Raw genomic sequence first — 14,698 nt, forward strand, 5'->3', positions numbered from 1 at the left:
AAGAATAATGTTTTTGTAATAATCTCTCCTCGCGCTTAGGGTAATCCTATCAACGGAACATCTTCATAAATCCTCATCACTGCCAAAAAATATTCCCGAAGCAAGCGCAAATTGCCAATCTCTCACCAATCTCTCGCAATAAGCTCGATTCCCCTTCCGGCGATGGCAAGTCGAGATAGCGATCCTTCAAAAAGAGAAGGGTAGAGAAGGCGGCAATTCCTCAAGAGGCTGTACACGCGAGTATCCATCTTCTTCAGCAGTGCGATTGACATAATTGTGCAGTCTCCGTTATCGCGTTATTTTTTTCTTCGATATCACGGTCGACGCGCGTAGGTCGCGCCACGGCACAGCGTTTGTGGTATGGAGCAGTAGCAGCAGTAGCGCCACCCGAGTCGAAAGAAGGTCTGCTCGCGATAGGAGGGTTGCGCGCGCCACTCGCGCCAGTCAGTCTCGCAGCATTCCTGCTCGGCTTTGCATCGCACCCTTCGTTCGTTGCTCGCGAGCACGCGCGTCGAGTTCACTTTCCAACGACACCAAGTGCACGTGGAGAGTGCGCGTCTACAAAATCAGAAAAAAATAAAAGAGAAAGAGGAGAAAAATAGCGAAAAAATCCAAGAGGTGAAAGAGTCGGTAAAAATCGAGTGGCCATTCGTGAGTTTCATTCGGATAAGTGAGATTTAGTTATTGTCGTCTTCTCGCTGCGAACGTATGACAGCCATCGAAATGAGGAAGACTGCGTGGGAGTAGTGGCATTGGAACGCGCCAACTCCAACTCCGTTTGGTAAGGACTTTCGCGTACGCAAAACTGTGAGCACGGTCGCGCGTATGTGGACTGTTATCGTTGAGCCTGCTGGTAGCTCCGTTTCGATCATTATGTGAAGCATTATTGCGCATCGATTTTCACGAAAGTGGGTTACGGAATGCAAGCGTTGTTAATCATTCTGCGCGAACGCGCCGCAGCCTGGCTAACGTATGGCGCGTCGAAAAATGAAGGTGACGTTTGTGCTGGAGCTGCTGCACTTTGGAAAGGCCAATGCAATAATCAGCAGCCTATCATTTTCCGAGAAGCGCGCGATGGATCATCCCATTAAAGCTGGTAGCAGCGCGCGCAGCTATTTAAAAAAGATAAGCGCGAGAGCGCCGCAGCGTGTGCTAATGGCAAGCACACGTCGCGCGCGCTTTTAATCGAATGAAGCGTCGCCCACGCACACGCAGGCGATAATCGCGTAGCCAGGAAGTGGGGCTGCAGCCCGTTATTAACGAGGAAAACCTGCGAAAATAATTGGCGATCGATACATATATACCCGTATGCGCGTCGCACTTTGACGACATGCTTGCTCTGTCAATTACGTTTCTCTCGATATTGCGCGCTGCTCGCGCGCGTTAACTGCGTAAATTAATCAGTAATAACATATCAGCAATGCTGGCGAATGATTACTTCGCAATTAAGCCCTTTGCTTGTTGCAACGTTTGCGCGTATACGTTAAAATATGTCGCCCGGTCAAACGCTCGTTATAGTCGTTGCTGGATATGTGATATGTTTACAGGCGCATTTCAATATGAACTGCGTTCTCGTTCAAATTAAGAAATCGTCAAAGTGGAATATCATTGATTGGTTTTGATAGCTCGCACGCGCAGTCGAGCCCGTTTATTTTTATCCGTCTGCGCGCTCTCGCGAAGAGAGGGAAAAAGGAGCAGCGGCAGCGTTTTTCGGCTCGTTAAAGGCGATAAGCGCGTTTCAACGTCAGTCTACGCGTCGATTCAATTTTCGCCGGATGCGTACCCACCCACTCGGTCTCGCGCGCGCTGCTAGTTTCGAACGCTGCTAAATAAAGAGAGCGATTTTTCGTCGTCTCCTTGGCGGCTTCACGAGGGGAGGAGTGTACCAGCGTGCATTGAAATGAGCGATCGTGCCAGTCGTCGCCAATCCATATTCCAAAGGACGTTGGCCTTAAATCAAGCGAGAGCACCATTATTCTCGCGACGAGGCGCGACGCTCCAGCCCTCTGCTATCCAAATGCGATTTCGCGTCATTATTGAATATCCACGGAGAGGAAAATGGTGTCGAGTTTTCGCGACGATGCAAATGACGACGAGGACGGGAGGGGGGAGTTGCTGGGTGCGCGCGGTTAATGGTCTTTTTGTTGGAAGGTGCTACGTGCCGAGAGACTTGTCACGGAATACTTCCAGACGCACGTATCGAATCATTGACTTTTCTTTCAGCCGCGCTCCTCCAATTTCATCTCTTTTATTTACTTCTTTTTTCGATTACTTGGATGTTGAGGAATGAGTAGGGTACGGGAAATAAAGTCGTTCGGTCGATCTTGATGTTACTTTCTTTGTGGAAAAGATGCGGAAATTTTATTTTGATGTATTGCATGCTTCTGGAAATTGTATCTATCATTGGAATGCGACCAATATTTATTTCGAGTTTTTTTAATGGTAAAAAATTAACAAGATATTCCAATAAAATTTATGAAATTACAGACGTATTTACGTTTATAAAGTGATTTCGAGCAGCATGTATATTCGTAATACTATCATTGTCGTACAGTTATTCAATTGTGCTGGCTGACAATAGATTATATTGGGCAAAACATCAAATATCACGTTGTATAATTAATGGGCTACACGAAAGTTACACAATAAAAAATGATAACGGACTTCGAGTATTAGAAAAGTAAAAATGAATACTTGACGTTGAAGGTCTGCGAACGAAAAAAAATGCACCGAAGAAGGTTCGCCGCCGCAGGAGTTCAATCACTCTCGACTAAGCCCACAGGAAAGCACGAAAGCACACAGGAATGATCATCGCTCAGTCGAGGAAGCTAGAAAATTAATTAATCTGCGCATCGCGTCGCGGCCACAAGCTCAGCTGCGATAACAATAAACTTGTTCCACGCGTCTTGCGCCCTCGTGCTCTCGAGCAGCTCCTCTTCGACCTCTTTTTAGGTATTCTCGGGCTCGTCCGCGCACGCGTGAGAAAGAGACTCGCTTATGTGCCGCGGCAGCTGCGAAAATCTCGCCCGCGGCGGCCGAGATATATGACGCCGCTTTTCCCGCCGCCGCTGCCTGCGGTTTCCGATAATTTACATCCGCACGCCGTGCGAGTGAATTAATGCCCGAACGAAAGACGAGAAATCAGTTTTCATTTTTAACGTCGAGCTCGATTTAATTCACGGGAAGGAATGGGAGAACGATCGCGACGAGACAAAGAGAGAGCATAACGAGCGCGCAACGAGGTAGAAATTACAGCGGGTGAGAGAGGTAAATAGCGCGGGAATAAGAAAGAGGGGAAATTAGGCAAGGCGCCGTACGAACAAAGCCCCGAGGATAATGCGGAGACACGCCAATGGAAAAAAGAGAATCGAAGTCCCTTGCCCAACCCTCCACCCGTCCGAAGCTAATGAATTTATCCGCTGAAAGTTCTATTAACTTGGCTTAGAATTGAATTGGCTGCTATTGCTGCTGTTGCTGCTGCTGCTGCTGCTGCTGTATAGACGGGGGAAAAATATAATTGATGCGGCAAAAAGAATATCCCTTGTCATGAATCCCGGGGCTCGATCCGACGAACGCTGAAGGGTCGCGTAGAGGCAGAGAGATAGAATGGACAGCTGGAAAAATACAAGTGGCTGGGAGTTGGCACATCGTCGACCGAAAACACATAACTCTCAAGACGAGCCGTACATGTACATCCGAGCCGATAAAACACTTGCGGTCGGCGCTGAGAGGGCAAGCAAAAACGACAACGACGACGTTTGTCCTTTACTCCGCTCTTTCCTTCTCTTTACCCATCTATAATCGAGAAAAATCCACACGAACATTGTGCTCGAGTTGAGCTTTTATTATTCAACGGACATATTTGCATTCGCACGCTCAAGGCCGACAGATATATAACGAAGCTGATTTTCAGGGAGGCTGCTTTTGCAAATGAATTGTGCCCCGGTGCGCGGCGCGAGTATGGAAATTGGTAAAAACGTTGTTAAAGCATCACGTGCCCGTTGATTGATTTACGAAACGCCACCGATTTTTCAAGCGGTTACCAAATTTCAAGCGTTTAATATCTCATGTCTTCCGAAGCGAATATTTATTGGACCGAGTGCACCCTGCAACGAGGTGAGGGGGTAAATAAAACGCATAAAACGTATAGTATATATACAATTTATGCATTTATCGAACGGTTTAATGAGATGTCGACGCGGGTTCCAACTGCCTCTCGCTGTGAAAGCGTTGTGCGGGTGCCTGAATATTTCAGTGATTAATTAAAGATGAGGGCACTCAATTTGCTCAACCAGCGCGGCGGTGGAGGTTGGATATTTCTGGCGCGCGGCTAGTAATACGATTCATTTTTTACTGGTAAATTAAATTTGCTTTTACGATTAAGATACTAGTACCGTTGCACTTCGCGTCCTGGCTGGCTACTTCCACCTCTCGCTCTTTCGGCAACTTTGATGAAGCTTTCATCCGACTGCATTGTTCGTCAATCAATTGGTTACCGTTTGCTAAGCATGATCGTCATATCGCAACAGGCAAGCAATCGCTGTGTCCTCTTGCAAAATGCAGTCGGTGAACGTAGTCCCCATCAAAGGGTAATTGGGGCTGGGGTTCTAAGGGTGATCCGAATTAGCGCTTCAGAATTTACAGGACTGCAGGCAGCGGTCGCGATGCAATATATATAGCGACAAGCGGGTCGCACAATTGATTTACCCCGTACGAGGGCGCGGAGGTGCGCTGGAATTAACTGGCCCAGCGGCCACTGTCGGCGCGTGTACATGTTCGATTAGCACTCCGTTTTGCATGTCCACCTATCCCAAAGACACACGCGCACGCACGACTGCGTGCCACGCACCGTTGGCGCAAAGAAAGAAACGCACCTTCTCTCCCAATTGCAATTAGCAATTCAAGCTCGGCGAATGCGCAATTAACTCCGAAATGCAAATGTGCAAGCGGCCGCGGAATGAGGCGAGTGAATCCGCTCGCGCGAAGCGATACGTATACGAATGAGAGTGGAAATTTTCGCGATCGTTGTATTGTTTTCCTTCACCAATAGACAGAAAGAGAGAGAGAGGGCTCGGTAAATTTTTCCACCCTCGAGGATCCGAAGCACAATAGTTTTCGTTTTTTTATGCTTGGCTGTACGCAGCGCAGACCTCCAAAGCTCTTAAGCCCCTGTGCGCTCTCGCTTTCTTTTCCTGCTGCCTTTTGTTCGCCGCTCGCTCGCACAAAGGGGCGACGCTTGTATTTTCGCTAATGACGTCTGCGCGGACCGCGGGCCGCGCCTCGGCTGTCCGCGCTTTCCAATCTACGCTCGAGATTACTTTTGCCTGTCGCACGGCTCACTGGGCGCGAGTAACGTTCGACTCCCCGAGCTTACCTCCGCGACGCAGCTTGGCTTTCCGCGCTAACAGCCAAAGGCGAGAGTCCGCGCGAAAACCAGGGAGGCATCAGGAGCCGCGAGCGTCCGGGCGAGCGGGCGTTAGCCACGCCAAGAGATTATTTAACGCCGTAACGGTTATCTCGCGGCGGAGAGCATCGCACCAGTAGGTAGATTTGGTCGCAGGCCAGGCCGCGCGGGAAAGCACGTGCGCGGAAATTCAAATTGCAGCGCACGTATCGCGCGAGATGCAATTTCCCCAAGCGCGCGTCCAGAGTAACAAGTCATCGCGTATAATCGTGAGTCGCTCGTGCGTGCTGCCGTATACCTGCACCTATGTGCCCTCCCGTTTTATACATGCGTCTTTTTTTTTTCGGCGGCCTTTAATTTACGGCCTCGGCCGCGCCCACCCGCCTAGACGAGGAGAAAGGCTATTTGTCACGCTTTACGAGCTTTCAGAATTCAATGACCGAAGCGCCATTTGTTTCATGATATTAGAGAATATAGTGCTGAGTGCAAAGCCGATCGATCCTTACACACGTCATTAATAACTGAACGGGAAACACATAGAGCGAGAGAAAGGGGGAGATGAAGAGAAATTTAATAATTCAATCTAAAGTACAGGCAGGCAGTCAAGTGTTTATTAAAAATCAATCGGATAGCGGCGTGCCGCGGCGAGCTTTTGGTAATCGGAGGTGGCGACGACGTCGAGAGGGGAGGGAAACACTCCTTAACGAGTCGGCAGATTGCAGTGAGAGTGGGATAAGCGCCTCTTGACCTCGCAGTCTATGATCACTTGCGGCTGCCGCCTGCGCCGTCGCGTTTTCCTTCCCACCACTGAAAGAGAAAGAGAGAATGGCAGAGGTGAGATGGCCTCGTGAAATTGTTTGTTGCGAAACCAGGTCGTTTTACCCTCTATAATTGAGCCGTTGCCTGTGCGCTACTGCCAGTCTCCAGTGGTGAACAACTTCCACCCTGCAAAATTCGATCTGATACTTACCGTTTTCTATACGGGAATTCTAGCTAACTGCCTTCTACGTGGCTCTTCCACCTCCCCCAATTTCTTCTTTTTGCGATAATGAGATTGTGGATGGTTCGTCGAATGATTCGGTGGATTATACAATTGTCTGTGTCCAAAGCGAACGTTTATTGTACGTTGTTGCTGCTATTTCGAAGAAGATATTGCGATTGCCATGCGTAAAAAAATATAGTGACAGAGAACTTCTATTTTTATTACTTTTTACGTACAATTTTATTTGCACTAGGGGAAAATTTTTTTTAATAATAGCGGTCGTACCCGCAGTCATAAAATTCGCAGTAAAATATCTGAAGTCATAAAGCTGCACCGCACAATTAGACAATAAACGACCAATCGGAACGTTAAAAGGTCACTCACTGTGAGCTCAAATGTTGATGAATGACTAATCAGTGTTTACGATACACACACGAATTGCAATCAAACTCCGGCCTACCGTTTCAAATTTCACGAAAAAGCTCGAGATTTGCTTGACCTCTGTTTCACCGTCAGCTCTTCTTACTTTTCAATGCTCTGTACCACGCACGCAGTGCCGTATCCTCTTAAGCTCGCGCTCTCCACTTCACTCTTGCTTACGCTCCAGCAGCTATAATGCGATAATCGCCTAGCATATAAGATTTTATATTTTCACTTTCTCATTCAAGCAAATTGCAAAATCGTAAAGCTTAAGCTGTTTCGCGAGTTTTCAGGCGCATTCGAAGAATGCCAGGTCGATTAGCCGAGTATAAAGCGAGCGAGCGGTTAATCGCGGCATCGGACGACGTAGCTAAATCGTAAATTAATTAGGTCACGCTGCTGCTGCGAGCGGGCTCTGCTGCGATACCTTCCTGTATCCATAAAATCTTAAACTCCACCTCGAGGATGGTCCTTTATTCCGCTGAAATTAATAGCCTACGTAAGGTGATATAACTACTGTCTTGAGCCACTATCTTCTGCCTTATTTTTCCAAAGACATAATAACATTTTCAATGAAACATAAGTGTTACGTTGACGGTTGTGCTAATATTTACGGTAAGAAAACGCGGCGCTTGTTTTCCTCTTTCGTTGGAGTATCAAAGTTCCAGTAGTCTTTTAGGAAAGTAAATACCGCCGACAATACGTATTTTCAGCAAAGGTCGAGAACAAATCTTTCTTCGAAAAAATAAACGTCTAACGTATCAGCCACTCACGTCTATCGAAAAAGTAACGGTAATGACGAAGGTTCTTCAATAGCGTTTCGACTTTCTTAATACGAACGGCTCATAAACGCAAGATCCAATCGCTTTCGCTCTCATGCAACGTAATAATCCCTATTGCAGATACACATAGTAAGTCAGAATGAGAGGAGAAGAGGTTAATCCCCTTGCGCGTGACCCTCAGGTCTCCGCGCGCAGAGCTGCACTCGTGCATCATGCATGCATACGTCGATCGTTGATATGCGCGTATACGCCGTCACCTTCGCTGAGCTTGTCTATTTGGCCATTTGTATTCCCGCTGCATTGCTGACGTTTTGCGCCGCGGGCCTTATTTGCCGCGTGCCGTTGTACTGACTGATCGCTCGGAATCAGTGGTAAATATTACTCTTTATCAGATTAAAAAGGAACGGCGCGTTGTATCTGCCCAACGCGTTGTTACTGTTGCCCATGTTGCGGTAGTATGATGAGCGAATTAATCCGCTTCTGCTGTTCGGATTAAAAGCGTTATTCTCGCGCGTATGGTCGTTTGACGCGATTACGATTCTCGTTCGGTTTGTTACCATGAGCGCGGTAAACTTGCCTTTTTTTTTTATCGCCAGAGTCTTACAATTTTAAGTCGGATAGATTGGAAAGGGAAATTGTTGTTTTTTAAATTGAATGAAGCTCAGTAGAATGGGTTCACGCTTAGTCAGACATATCGTTCCGAATAAGCGTTTTCAATTAACAAAATATTTAACGTAGAAACCGAAACATAGTTTTCCAATCTAACTTATCAATAACTAAATCAAACAGTTACACGCCGGTGTGATTATCGAGTTGGAAAATCGAGAGAAGTCCTTGCCAAACCGAGCTAACGGATTCCATTACAGAGTCTGCACTTGAATTGACCTCGAACGCGATCATTGGTTTGGTAAAACACGCCTGCGAGAGGCTGTAATGGTCGACTAGGGATTTGTCCGGCATCATGGATGTCGCGCTCTCTCTCTCTCTCTCTCTCTCTCTCTCTCTCTCTCTATTCTCGACAAGTTAAGCTAATCTCGGACAGTCTTCATTCAATTGAGCTGACTTATTGATTCAACCATTTCTGATTGTCCATTAGTAAAGTGATTCGCTACTTTGTGTTTATAACTTGAAAAGAAGCTTCAGTTCGCAGATATCACGATAATCACTCGGCTTGGCACACACGCAGCTGCGCAATATACGCAAATTACCTACTTTTCGCATGCAAAACTCGCGCGTAGGGTGAGCTGCCTTTCTCTCTCGCGCGCGCGAGCTATCTCTCTCGCTCTGGCAAATAGCGAGCGGACATCAGATTCAATTTCCGCAAACGTGGCAAAGCACTCCCGTGACTATCCGTCAATCCCCCGCTTGCCCGCTCCCTTTTTTTTCTTCGAGACTGGATACAGTCAGCTGCGAGTGCGTCGTATTGAGCGACTGCAATTCATTCGAGAACAATAGTTTCAGGACGAAAGTAAAACGTGAGCGGTTAATTGAAAGCAATGGAGGGAAAACAGCGGCCGCGAGCACCGCGCTGGCTTTTTCATTTATTAACGGAGAGAGCGAAAGAAAGAGAGACGACGAGAACTGCAGCTGCATTTCGTGCTCGATTGACTGAACGCTCGTCCGTTCCATTTGTCGATTTTCAAACTCAAACAAAACCCAGCCAGCCTGCCTCGCGCTTCCTGCCCGGAGAAAAGTGATTTCTGTTTGGATACTAGAGTTCTCTCTGGCCAAGTGGGCCAAGTGCGCCCCTACCCCCATCCTTCATAGCCACGAGTTTTCAAACGCTTGTGGATTTTTATTCTTTTCCCAATTGTGAATAACACTCCGTTTCAATTAATTGATTGGGCTTTTCGGCCATCGAGATCTCACGGACGAACAGTCTGTGGTGAAAAAAATAAAAAGAAAATGTCGAAGCTTCGATGCGGAACAACTCTTTGACACAGAAGCGATGGCAAAGCATATTTGAAAGGCAATTCATCTGGCTTCGGCGAAAAATACAAGCTTGGCATATAAACGTGGCGTATATCAAGAGACTACTCTTGGCGACGACAACAAGGCTGGCTAGATAAGCGCGAGCGCGAGCCTTAAACGTCAATAACAATGTGTCGTGGCCGTGAGAGGACAATGGAGGATTATGCAGCGAGTGAGCGAGTGTCGAGGGTCCGGTCATTGTTGTGTTGCTTCGGCCGAAAATCCGCCGGCTTGCTGAATTACGGAAATGCGTGCGTGCGCCACTTCGACAATAGAGAAGCGCGCGCATAATACACAGACTATATATCTGGGCTATTCTCATCCCCTCTAGATAAATATACAGTCTCACTTGATTTCTCTCGTGCTGTCGCAGCGATCACAGCGATGACTTTCAGCCGATGGACTTATTTATTGTAGTTTCCCAGTACCACCGCGAGCCTCGAGGGTGTTTACTTTTATTAGCACGCTTAATTGGACGAGCTTTGCTGCTGCTGTTGTGTTAAGTCGAGTGGAAAATGAGGAAAAGTTTGCCGCTGGGATGCCTCAGTGGGAATGAGTTGTCACAGCTGCCACTACTGTTTAAATGTAGTTGCTCTCTTCTTTTATTTCTTCCGAAGAATCGTTTCTTTTGCTTTACGGGATTTCGATGTTTTAAGCGATTTTTATCGCGGATTGGAAAATCAAGCGGACTTGGAATTGTAATTCGAAAACTGATAGCGTTCACGTGGAAAGACACTTTATCACGATGGCGATAATGGAATACTTGGCTGATACAAAAGCACGAAAAACGATATCACTTGATACGTTCAAAAGTTTGCTTTTGTTCCTGTCACGTATCAACAACTAGAGGTGTATTGATTCAATGCGGCCTAATAAACAGCGAGGTCAATATAATTAACGAGATCGCTTTCACGGCAATAATCGCTTTCTGACGAACTTACAAGTAATTTTTCTGCTGGATAAAAAAAGAAGCAAGAAACGTCGCTCTGCTAGATTGCAATTTCAAGACGTTGATTCATCCAACGTGATGAAAGTCGAGCGCGCTTTTTTTTTAAACAAATTTCCTCGTTCTAGCACGAATGAAAGCAACAGCAAGTCGCTTGCGTGAGTGAAGGTTATCTAAACGTTAAGAGCGTGTCTTTTTGAGTATCTCGTAAAACTCGCAGGGTGGTAGCGTAGGAAAAGACGAGGGTGGCTGCACCGTAAAAATCGAGAGGCTATAAACGCTCGTGTTTATCGTGACGTTACTCGCGAGTTATTGTAATCTTTTAGGCTATGTGCGAATGTTCATCTCTCTATAATCAAACGTTGATTTTAACGAGACGTCATTATTATTGGTCGGAAGCTCTTCGCTTGGCCATCGAAATAAAAGTTGTGTATTTTTTTATTTCACAATTAATAGCCATTAGCGGGTCAAGCGATAATTAAAGAGTGCACACTGTTGTTTGCTCGTCTTACACTCTTTGTCTGGTCGCGCGGGCGCTGATGAAAGGTTTTCCAAGAGAGAAAGAGTCGACGAGAATTTAACGAGGAAAAAATTATTCCGCGAATCTCCACTGTCAGTCATGAATAACGAATTCGTCGCGTGTATTCAGTCTCCATTTGAATGTACTTCTCTACCCTATTTTTTTCACTCGCCCTCCTTGTTAACGTCCTCTTATAAATCTTAAATATTTACATGAATATGCTGTTGCTGCGTCGTCGACTTTATTCTTTGCGAAGTTGCCTGCTCGGAATAAATTTCACTCGAGATTTTTCACCCCCATCTCTCCTCCGTCGCTTCGACAACTATATTCGGTAGCTCATAAATCGCCCTAATCTTGCGCGTGTCGGTCAACATCGTTATCGAACCAGGCTCTCTCTCTCTCTCTCTCTCTCTCTCTCTCTCTCTCTCTCTCTCACTCTCTCTATTTTTTTCGCAAGTTGATTTATGAGCTGGCGTATGTATGCGCAGCAACAGCAATCGCGCGCTATTAAAACGTATTGTTGTTCTTCTGCAAACAAAAAAAAACGAAAGAATGGCTTATCGAAACTTTTTTTTTTCCGCCGTCTCGCTTGGCAATATTGTTTACCTGTGTGCACGAGCCGTGCAACAGAGAGTGAAAGAGAGAGTGAGGGAGGGAGTGAGAGAGAGAAAAAGCGGGTGTAGAATCTTGTTTCCTCTCTATGCGAATCGAACCTGAACGTTCGTTTTCTCTTTCGCATTATAAGCTTTTCATTTTACTTTACCTGCACCGTGCTGCTGCCTCGAGCTATTTTTTTGCTATTGCTCTATGCTATGCTACCACCCGTGTCGAATGCTAATCCAACATCGGCTTGCCTTTTTTCAATTTGCAGCCTCTCTTTTTTGTGCGCTCTTCGTTCGATGCTCTGCACCCCTGCTAGCGAGCTTATTTTCCCTCCGGATGTGAAAGGTTACAAGAAAATGAGCGCACGGGGGATATTAGTCACTGCTTTCATAAAATTTATTAATGAGATTTTTTTCAATGGCTAATTCAATATTCTAACTGCCTATAGCACGAAGTCTGAGATAAATTAATATAAAATTATAAATGTACATTTACGCTGAGCCGTAATAATGATGAATTTCTCGTAGTTTCTATTGATGAAGTTACTAAGTGGCCAATGCTTTATTGTATAAATCATTATTACGACGATTCCTTTGTGCATAATTGTGAACTGGTATTGGTACAGAAGCCAAAATAAATCATGTTGATTGGCTGGACTTTGCGTGAGTAATATTTCATCCCAGTGGGTATTTATAAAAGTAATATATAATTTTGATTGGCTTTCAGTATTATAGCTATAAATGTCGTTATGATTGGTTGGATTCTGATAGTAATAATTTTTAAAATGCACTGTGATTCAAAGATCAAGTTTGCACGTTAATCAGAGTAATAAAGATTAATTTAGCATTTACGAGTTTTCCAAACGATGTCGATGCAAAACGAAATATTGATCTAGACAGTCTCGTACGTAAACAAGGGAGTAAGATTCGTAGTTGGCGGATTCCCGCAGACAAAAAGTTAAGCGTGCATATTTCAAGCGATGTCACCTGCCTCGCCTAGCCATTCAACTTCATAAAGTTGGCGCGTTGTTTTCGCGCGTGCGGCGCCAGCCGATAAAACGTCTCGCAACGTGGCGCCGATTTATTGCGCGACGAAAGAAAAGAGCCCACCGCCGACACCAACCAGTCAACAACCACTCCAAAATATTATTTTCATCCCTCTCTGCCTACTTATCACAGTCAGTGTTCACGTTTTTCTAAGACTAATAATCAAAGAACAACGCCGTCGCAGAGTCAAGCTCGAAAAAACAAAGGCTGCGAATAGTCCGATGAAAAATGCGGGCGAGCGAGCTTCTTTTAATATCGCGGTAACATCGAGAGCGCTTCACTTGATATTCTCCACTCGTATTTCATAGCCCGCCGCGCTGCTTGCCGAAGTTTTCGAACGTTCGTTTAGCCATACACTTTCCGTGCCATTGATCACGATTCCATGTGGCTACGTACGTAACTCCAGAATCTTTTTTCTTTGTTTAACTGTGATTTTTTTCTTTTTTCTGTTTTCTTTTTTTATTCTCTTGTTGCTGCTAGATTTTTTAAATAGCAATATATCGACGAATTATAATAGATAATTGAAGTTTATATGACATTGCAATACCGTACTTGCGTTACTCGTACAATTTTATATACATGTGTTATTGAGAGTATAATCTCAGAGGTATCAACTGGCGTTAGTATCTTTATTTTGCTTACTAATGACCAACATAAAGTGGTATTGCCTATAAATGTCGACTTGCCGAAATATATTATTTATGCAAGTCGACATTTATAGGCGTTGGGTGGATTGTAGTGTATGTGTATGGATGTGTGTGTGCCTCGTCCCCGTATCCTGCTTCCAAGGAGAAAATTGCCCATCGCGCAAAGTATAACAAATGTTATAATATCCACGAAAGCCATGGGCAGAGGGAAGAAAAAATTCTGTTATATAACCACGGAGATTTCTATGAATAAATCAAGCAAATGAGAATAGCTTTTTTTTCACTCGGCACTTGGGAATATGAGATGGTTTTAAAATAAAATATCGAAACTCTAGGTCAGATACACATGTAGGTACATCGCGGAGAAAGAAAGTACATAGTGTCGGCAATTCTCTTCGATGTTCGCGCAAAAAGCGAATAGCATCATCTACGAGATAGAATGGTCAAGGGGACAATAGAAAACATTGAAAATGGAATTCCAGGGTGAGAGAGCAAGCGCGCCGATTGCCATTTGTTCCAGACGCAACGAACGAGAGAACAAGCTTAATTTTTTTTCTTTCGCTCGCTGCAAGTGTACTAACTCAATTCCACGTCATTTAGTAGGGCTCGCACGCTCTTTGTCCTCTCGCATGCTGGTTCGCGCTCTTGTAATTTTCCAAGCGACCGCGTGCTAGGATTGCGCTCCGTGAGTCTCCAGTTTGCTTAGGCACGCGGAAAGAACGATGACTTTTTATTGCACCACCGCGGTGCTTTCATTGCGTCAGCAGCGCCTTGCTTTGATAATATAAACGCTCTTTTCTTGACAAACATCGAAACGAGATTTTACAGCACAAAAGAATTCGCGAGACTCTTATGCTCGCGTGGAGAGCAGCTTCGCGTTTGAAAGGATGAAAAAGCGACGCACGCACAAAAGCACGCCATTTACCGCGAGGAGAGTTTCTGTCTCGGCGTCTCTGAGATCGCGTGATCGCTGCATAAAAGAGAGACAAAAGAACGTTTTCTCATTTAAAACGACACGAGCTTCTATAGCTCCTTGTTGATAAGTTCAAATAACCTGTTTTTACAACAGGGCATCAACAGGGCGCTCTTATTTCTATTTTTCGGAATGCGCTTTTCATATCGAGTTCTTTCGGCCGTTCAAAAGTTGCCTGACCAAACATCGATTTTTCCACTTTACTCTCAACACAGCGCAGCATTACGCGAAAAGTTGGTGAAATATCTCTAACGCATCAGTCAGCTTGAGCAAGGAAAAAGAGTGAAGCATCATTCAGCGCTGCGGTGGAAAGATTTCATCTGCTCGCTTATGCGACATATATACGACGAATCGGGTCGAGATAAAGGCATGGGAAATCTGCCTGTGCTCGCTCGGGTGGCTGC

At 45.5% G+C, this 14,698-nt stretch overlaps 1 protein-coding gene across 1 annotated transcript in view; it reads left to right on the forward strand.

The window, feature by feature from the left end:
- Positions 1-465: 465 nt before the first annotated feature.
- Positions 466-14,698, forward strand: part of LOC131666196 (uncharacterized) — a 100,887-nt gene continuing 86,654 nt past the window's right edge. The window contains exon 1 of the mRNA XM_058938631.1: positions 466-781. The gene's annotated coding sequence lies outside the window, so the exon portion shown is untranslated. The remainder of the gene's footprint in view (positions 782-14,698) is intronic.

This window comes from Phymastichus coffea, unplaced genomic scaffold, assembly GCF_024137745.1.
Source record: "Phymastichus coffea isolate CEN01 unplaced genomic scaffold, Cenicafe_Pcof_1.1 PCOF00057, whole genome shotgun sequence".
NCBI classification, from domain to species: domain Eukaryota; kingdom Metazoa; phylum Arthropoda; class Insecta; order Hymenoptera; family Eulophidae; genus Phymastichus; species Phymastichus coffea.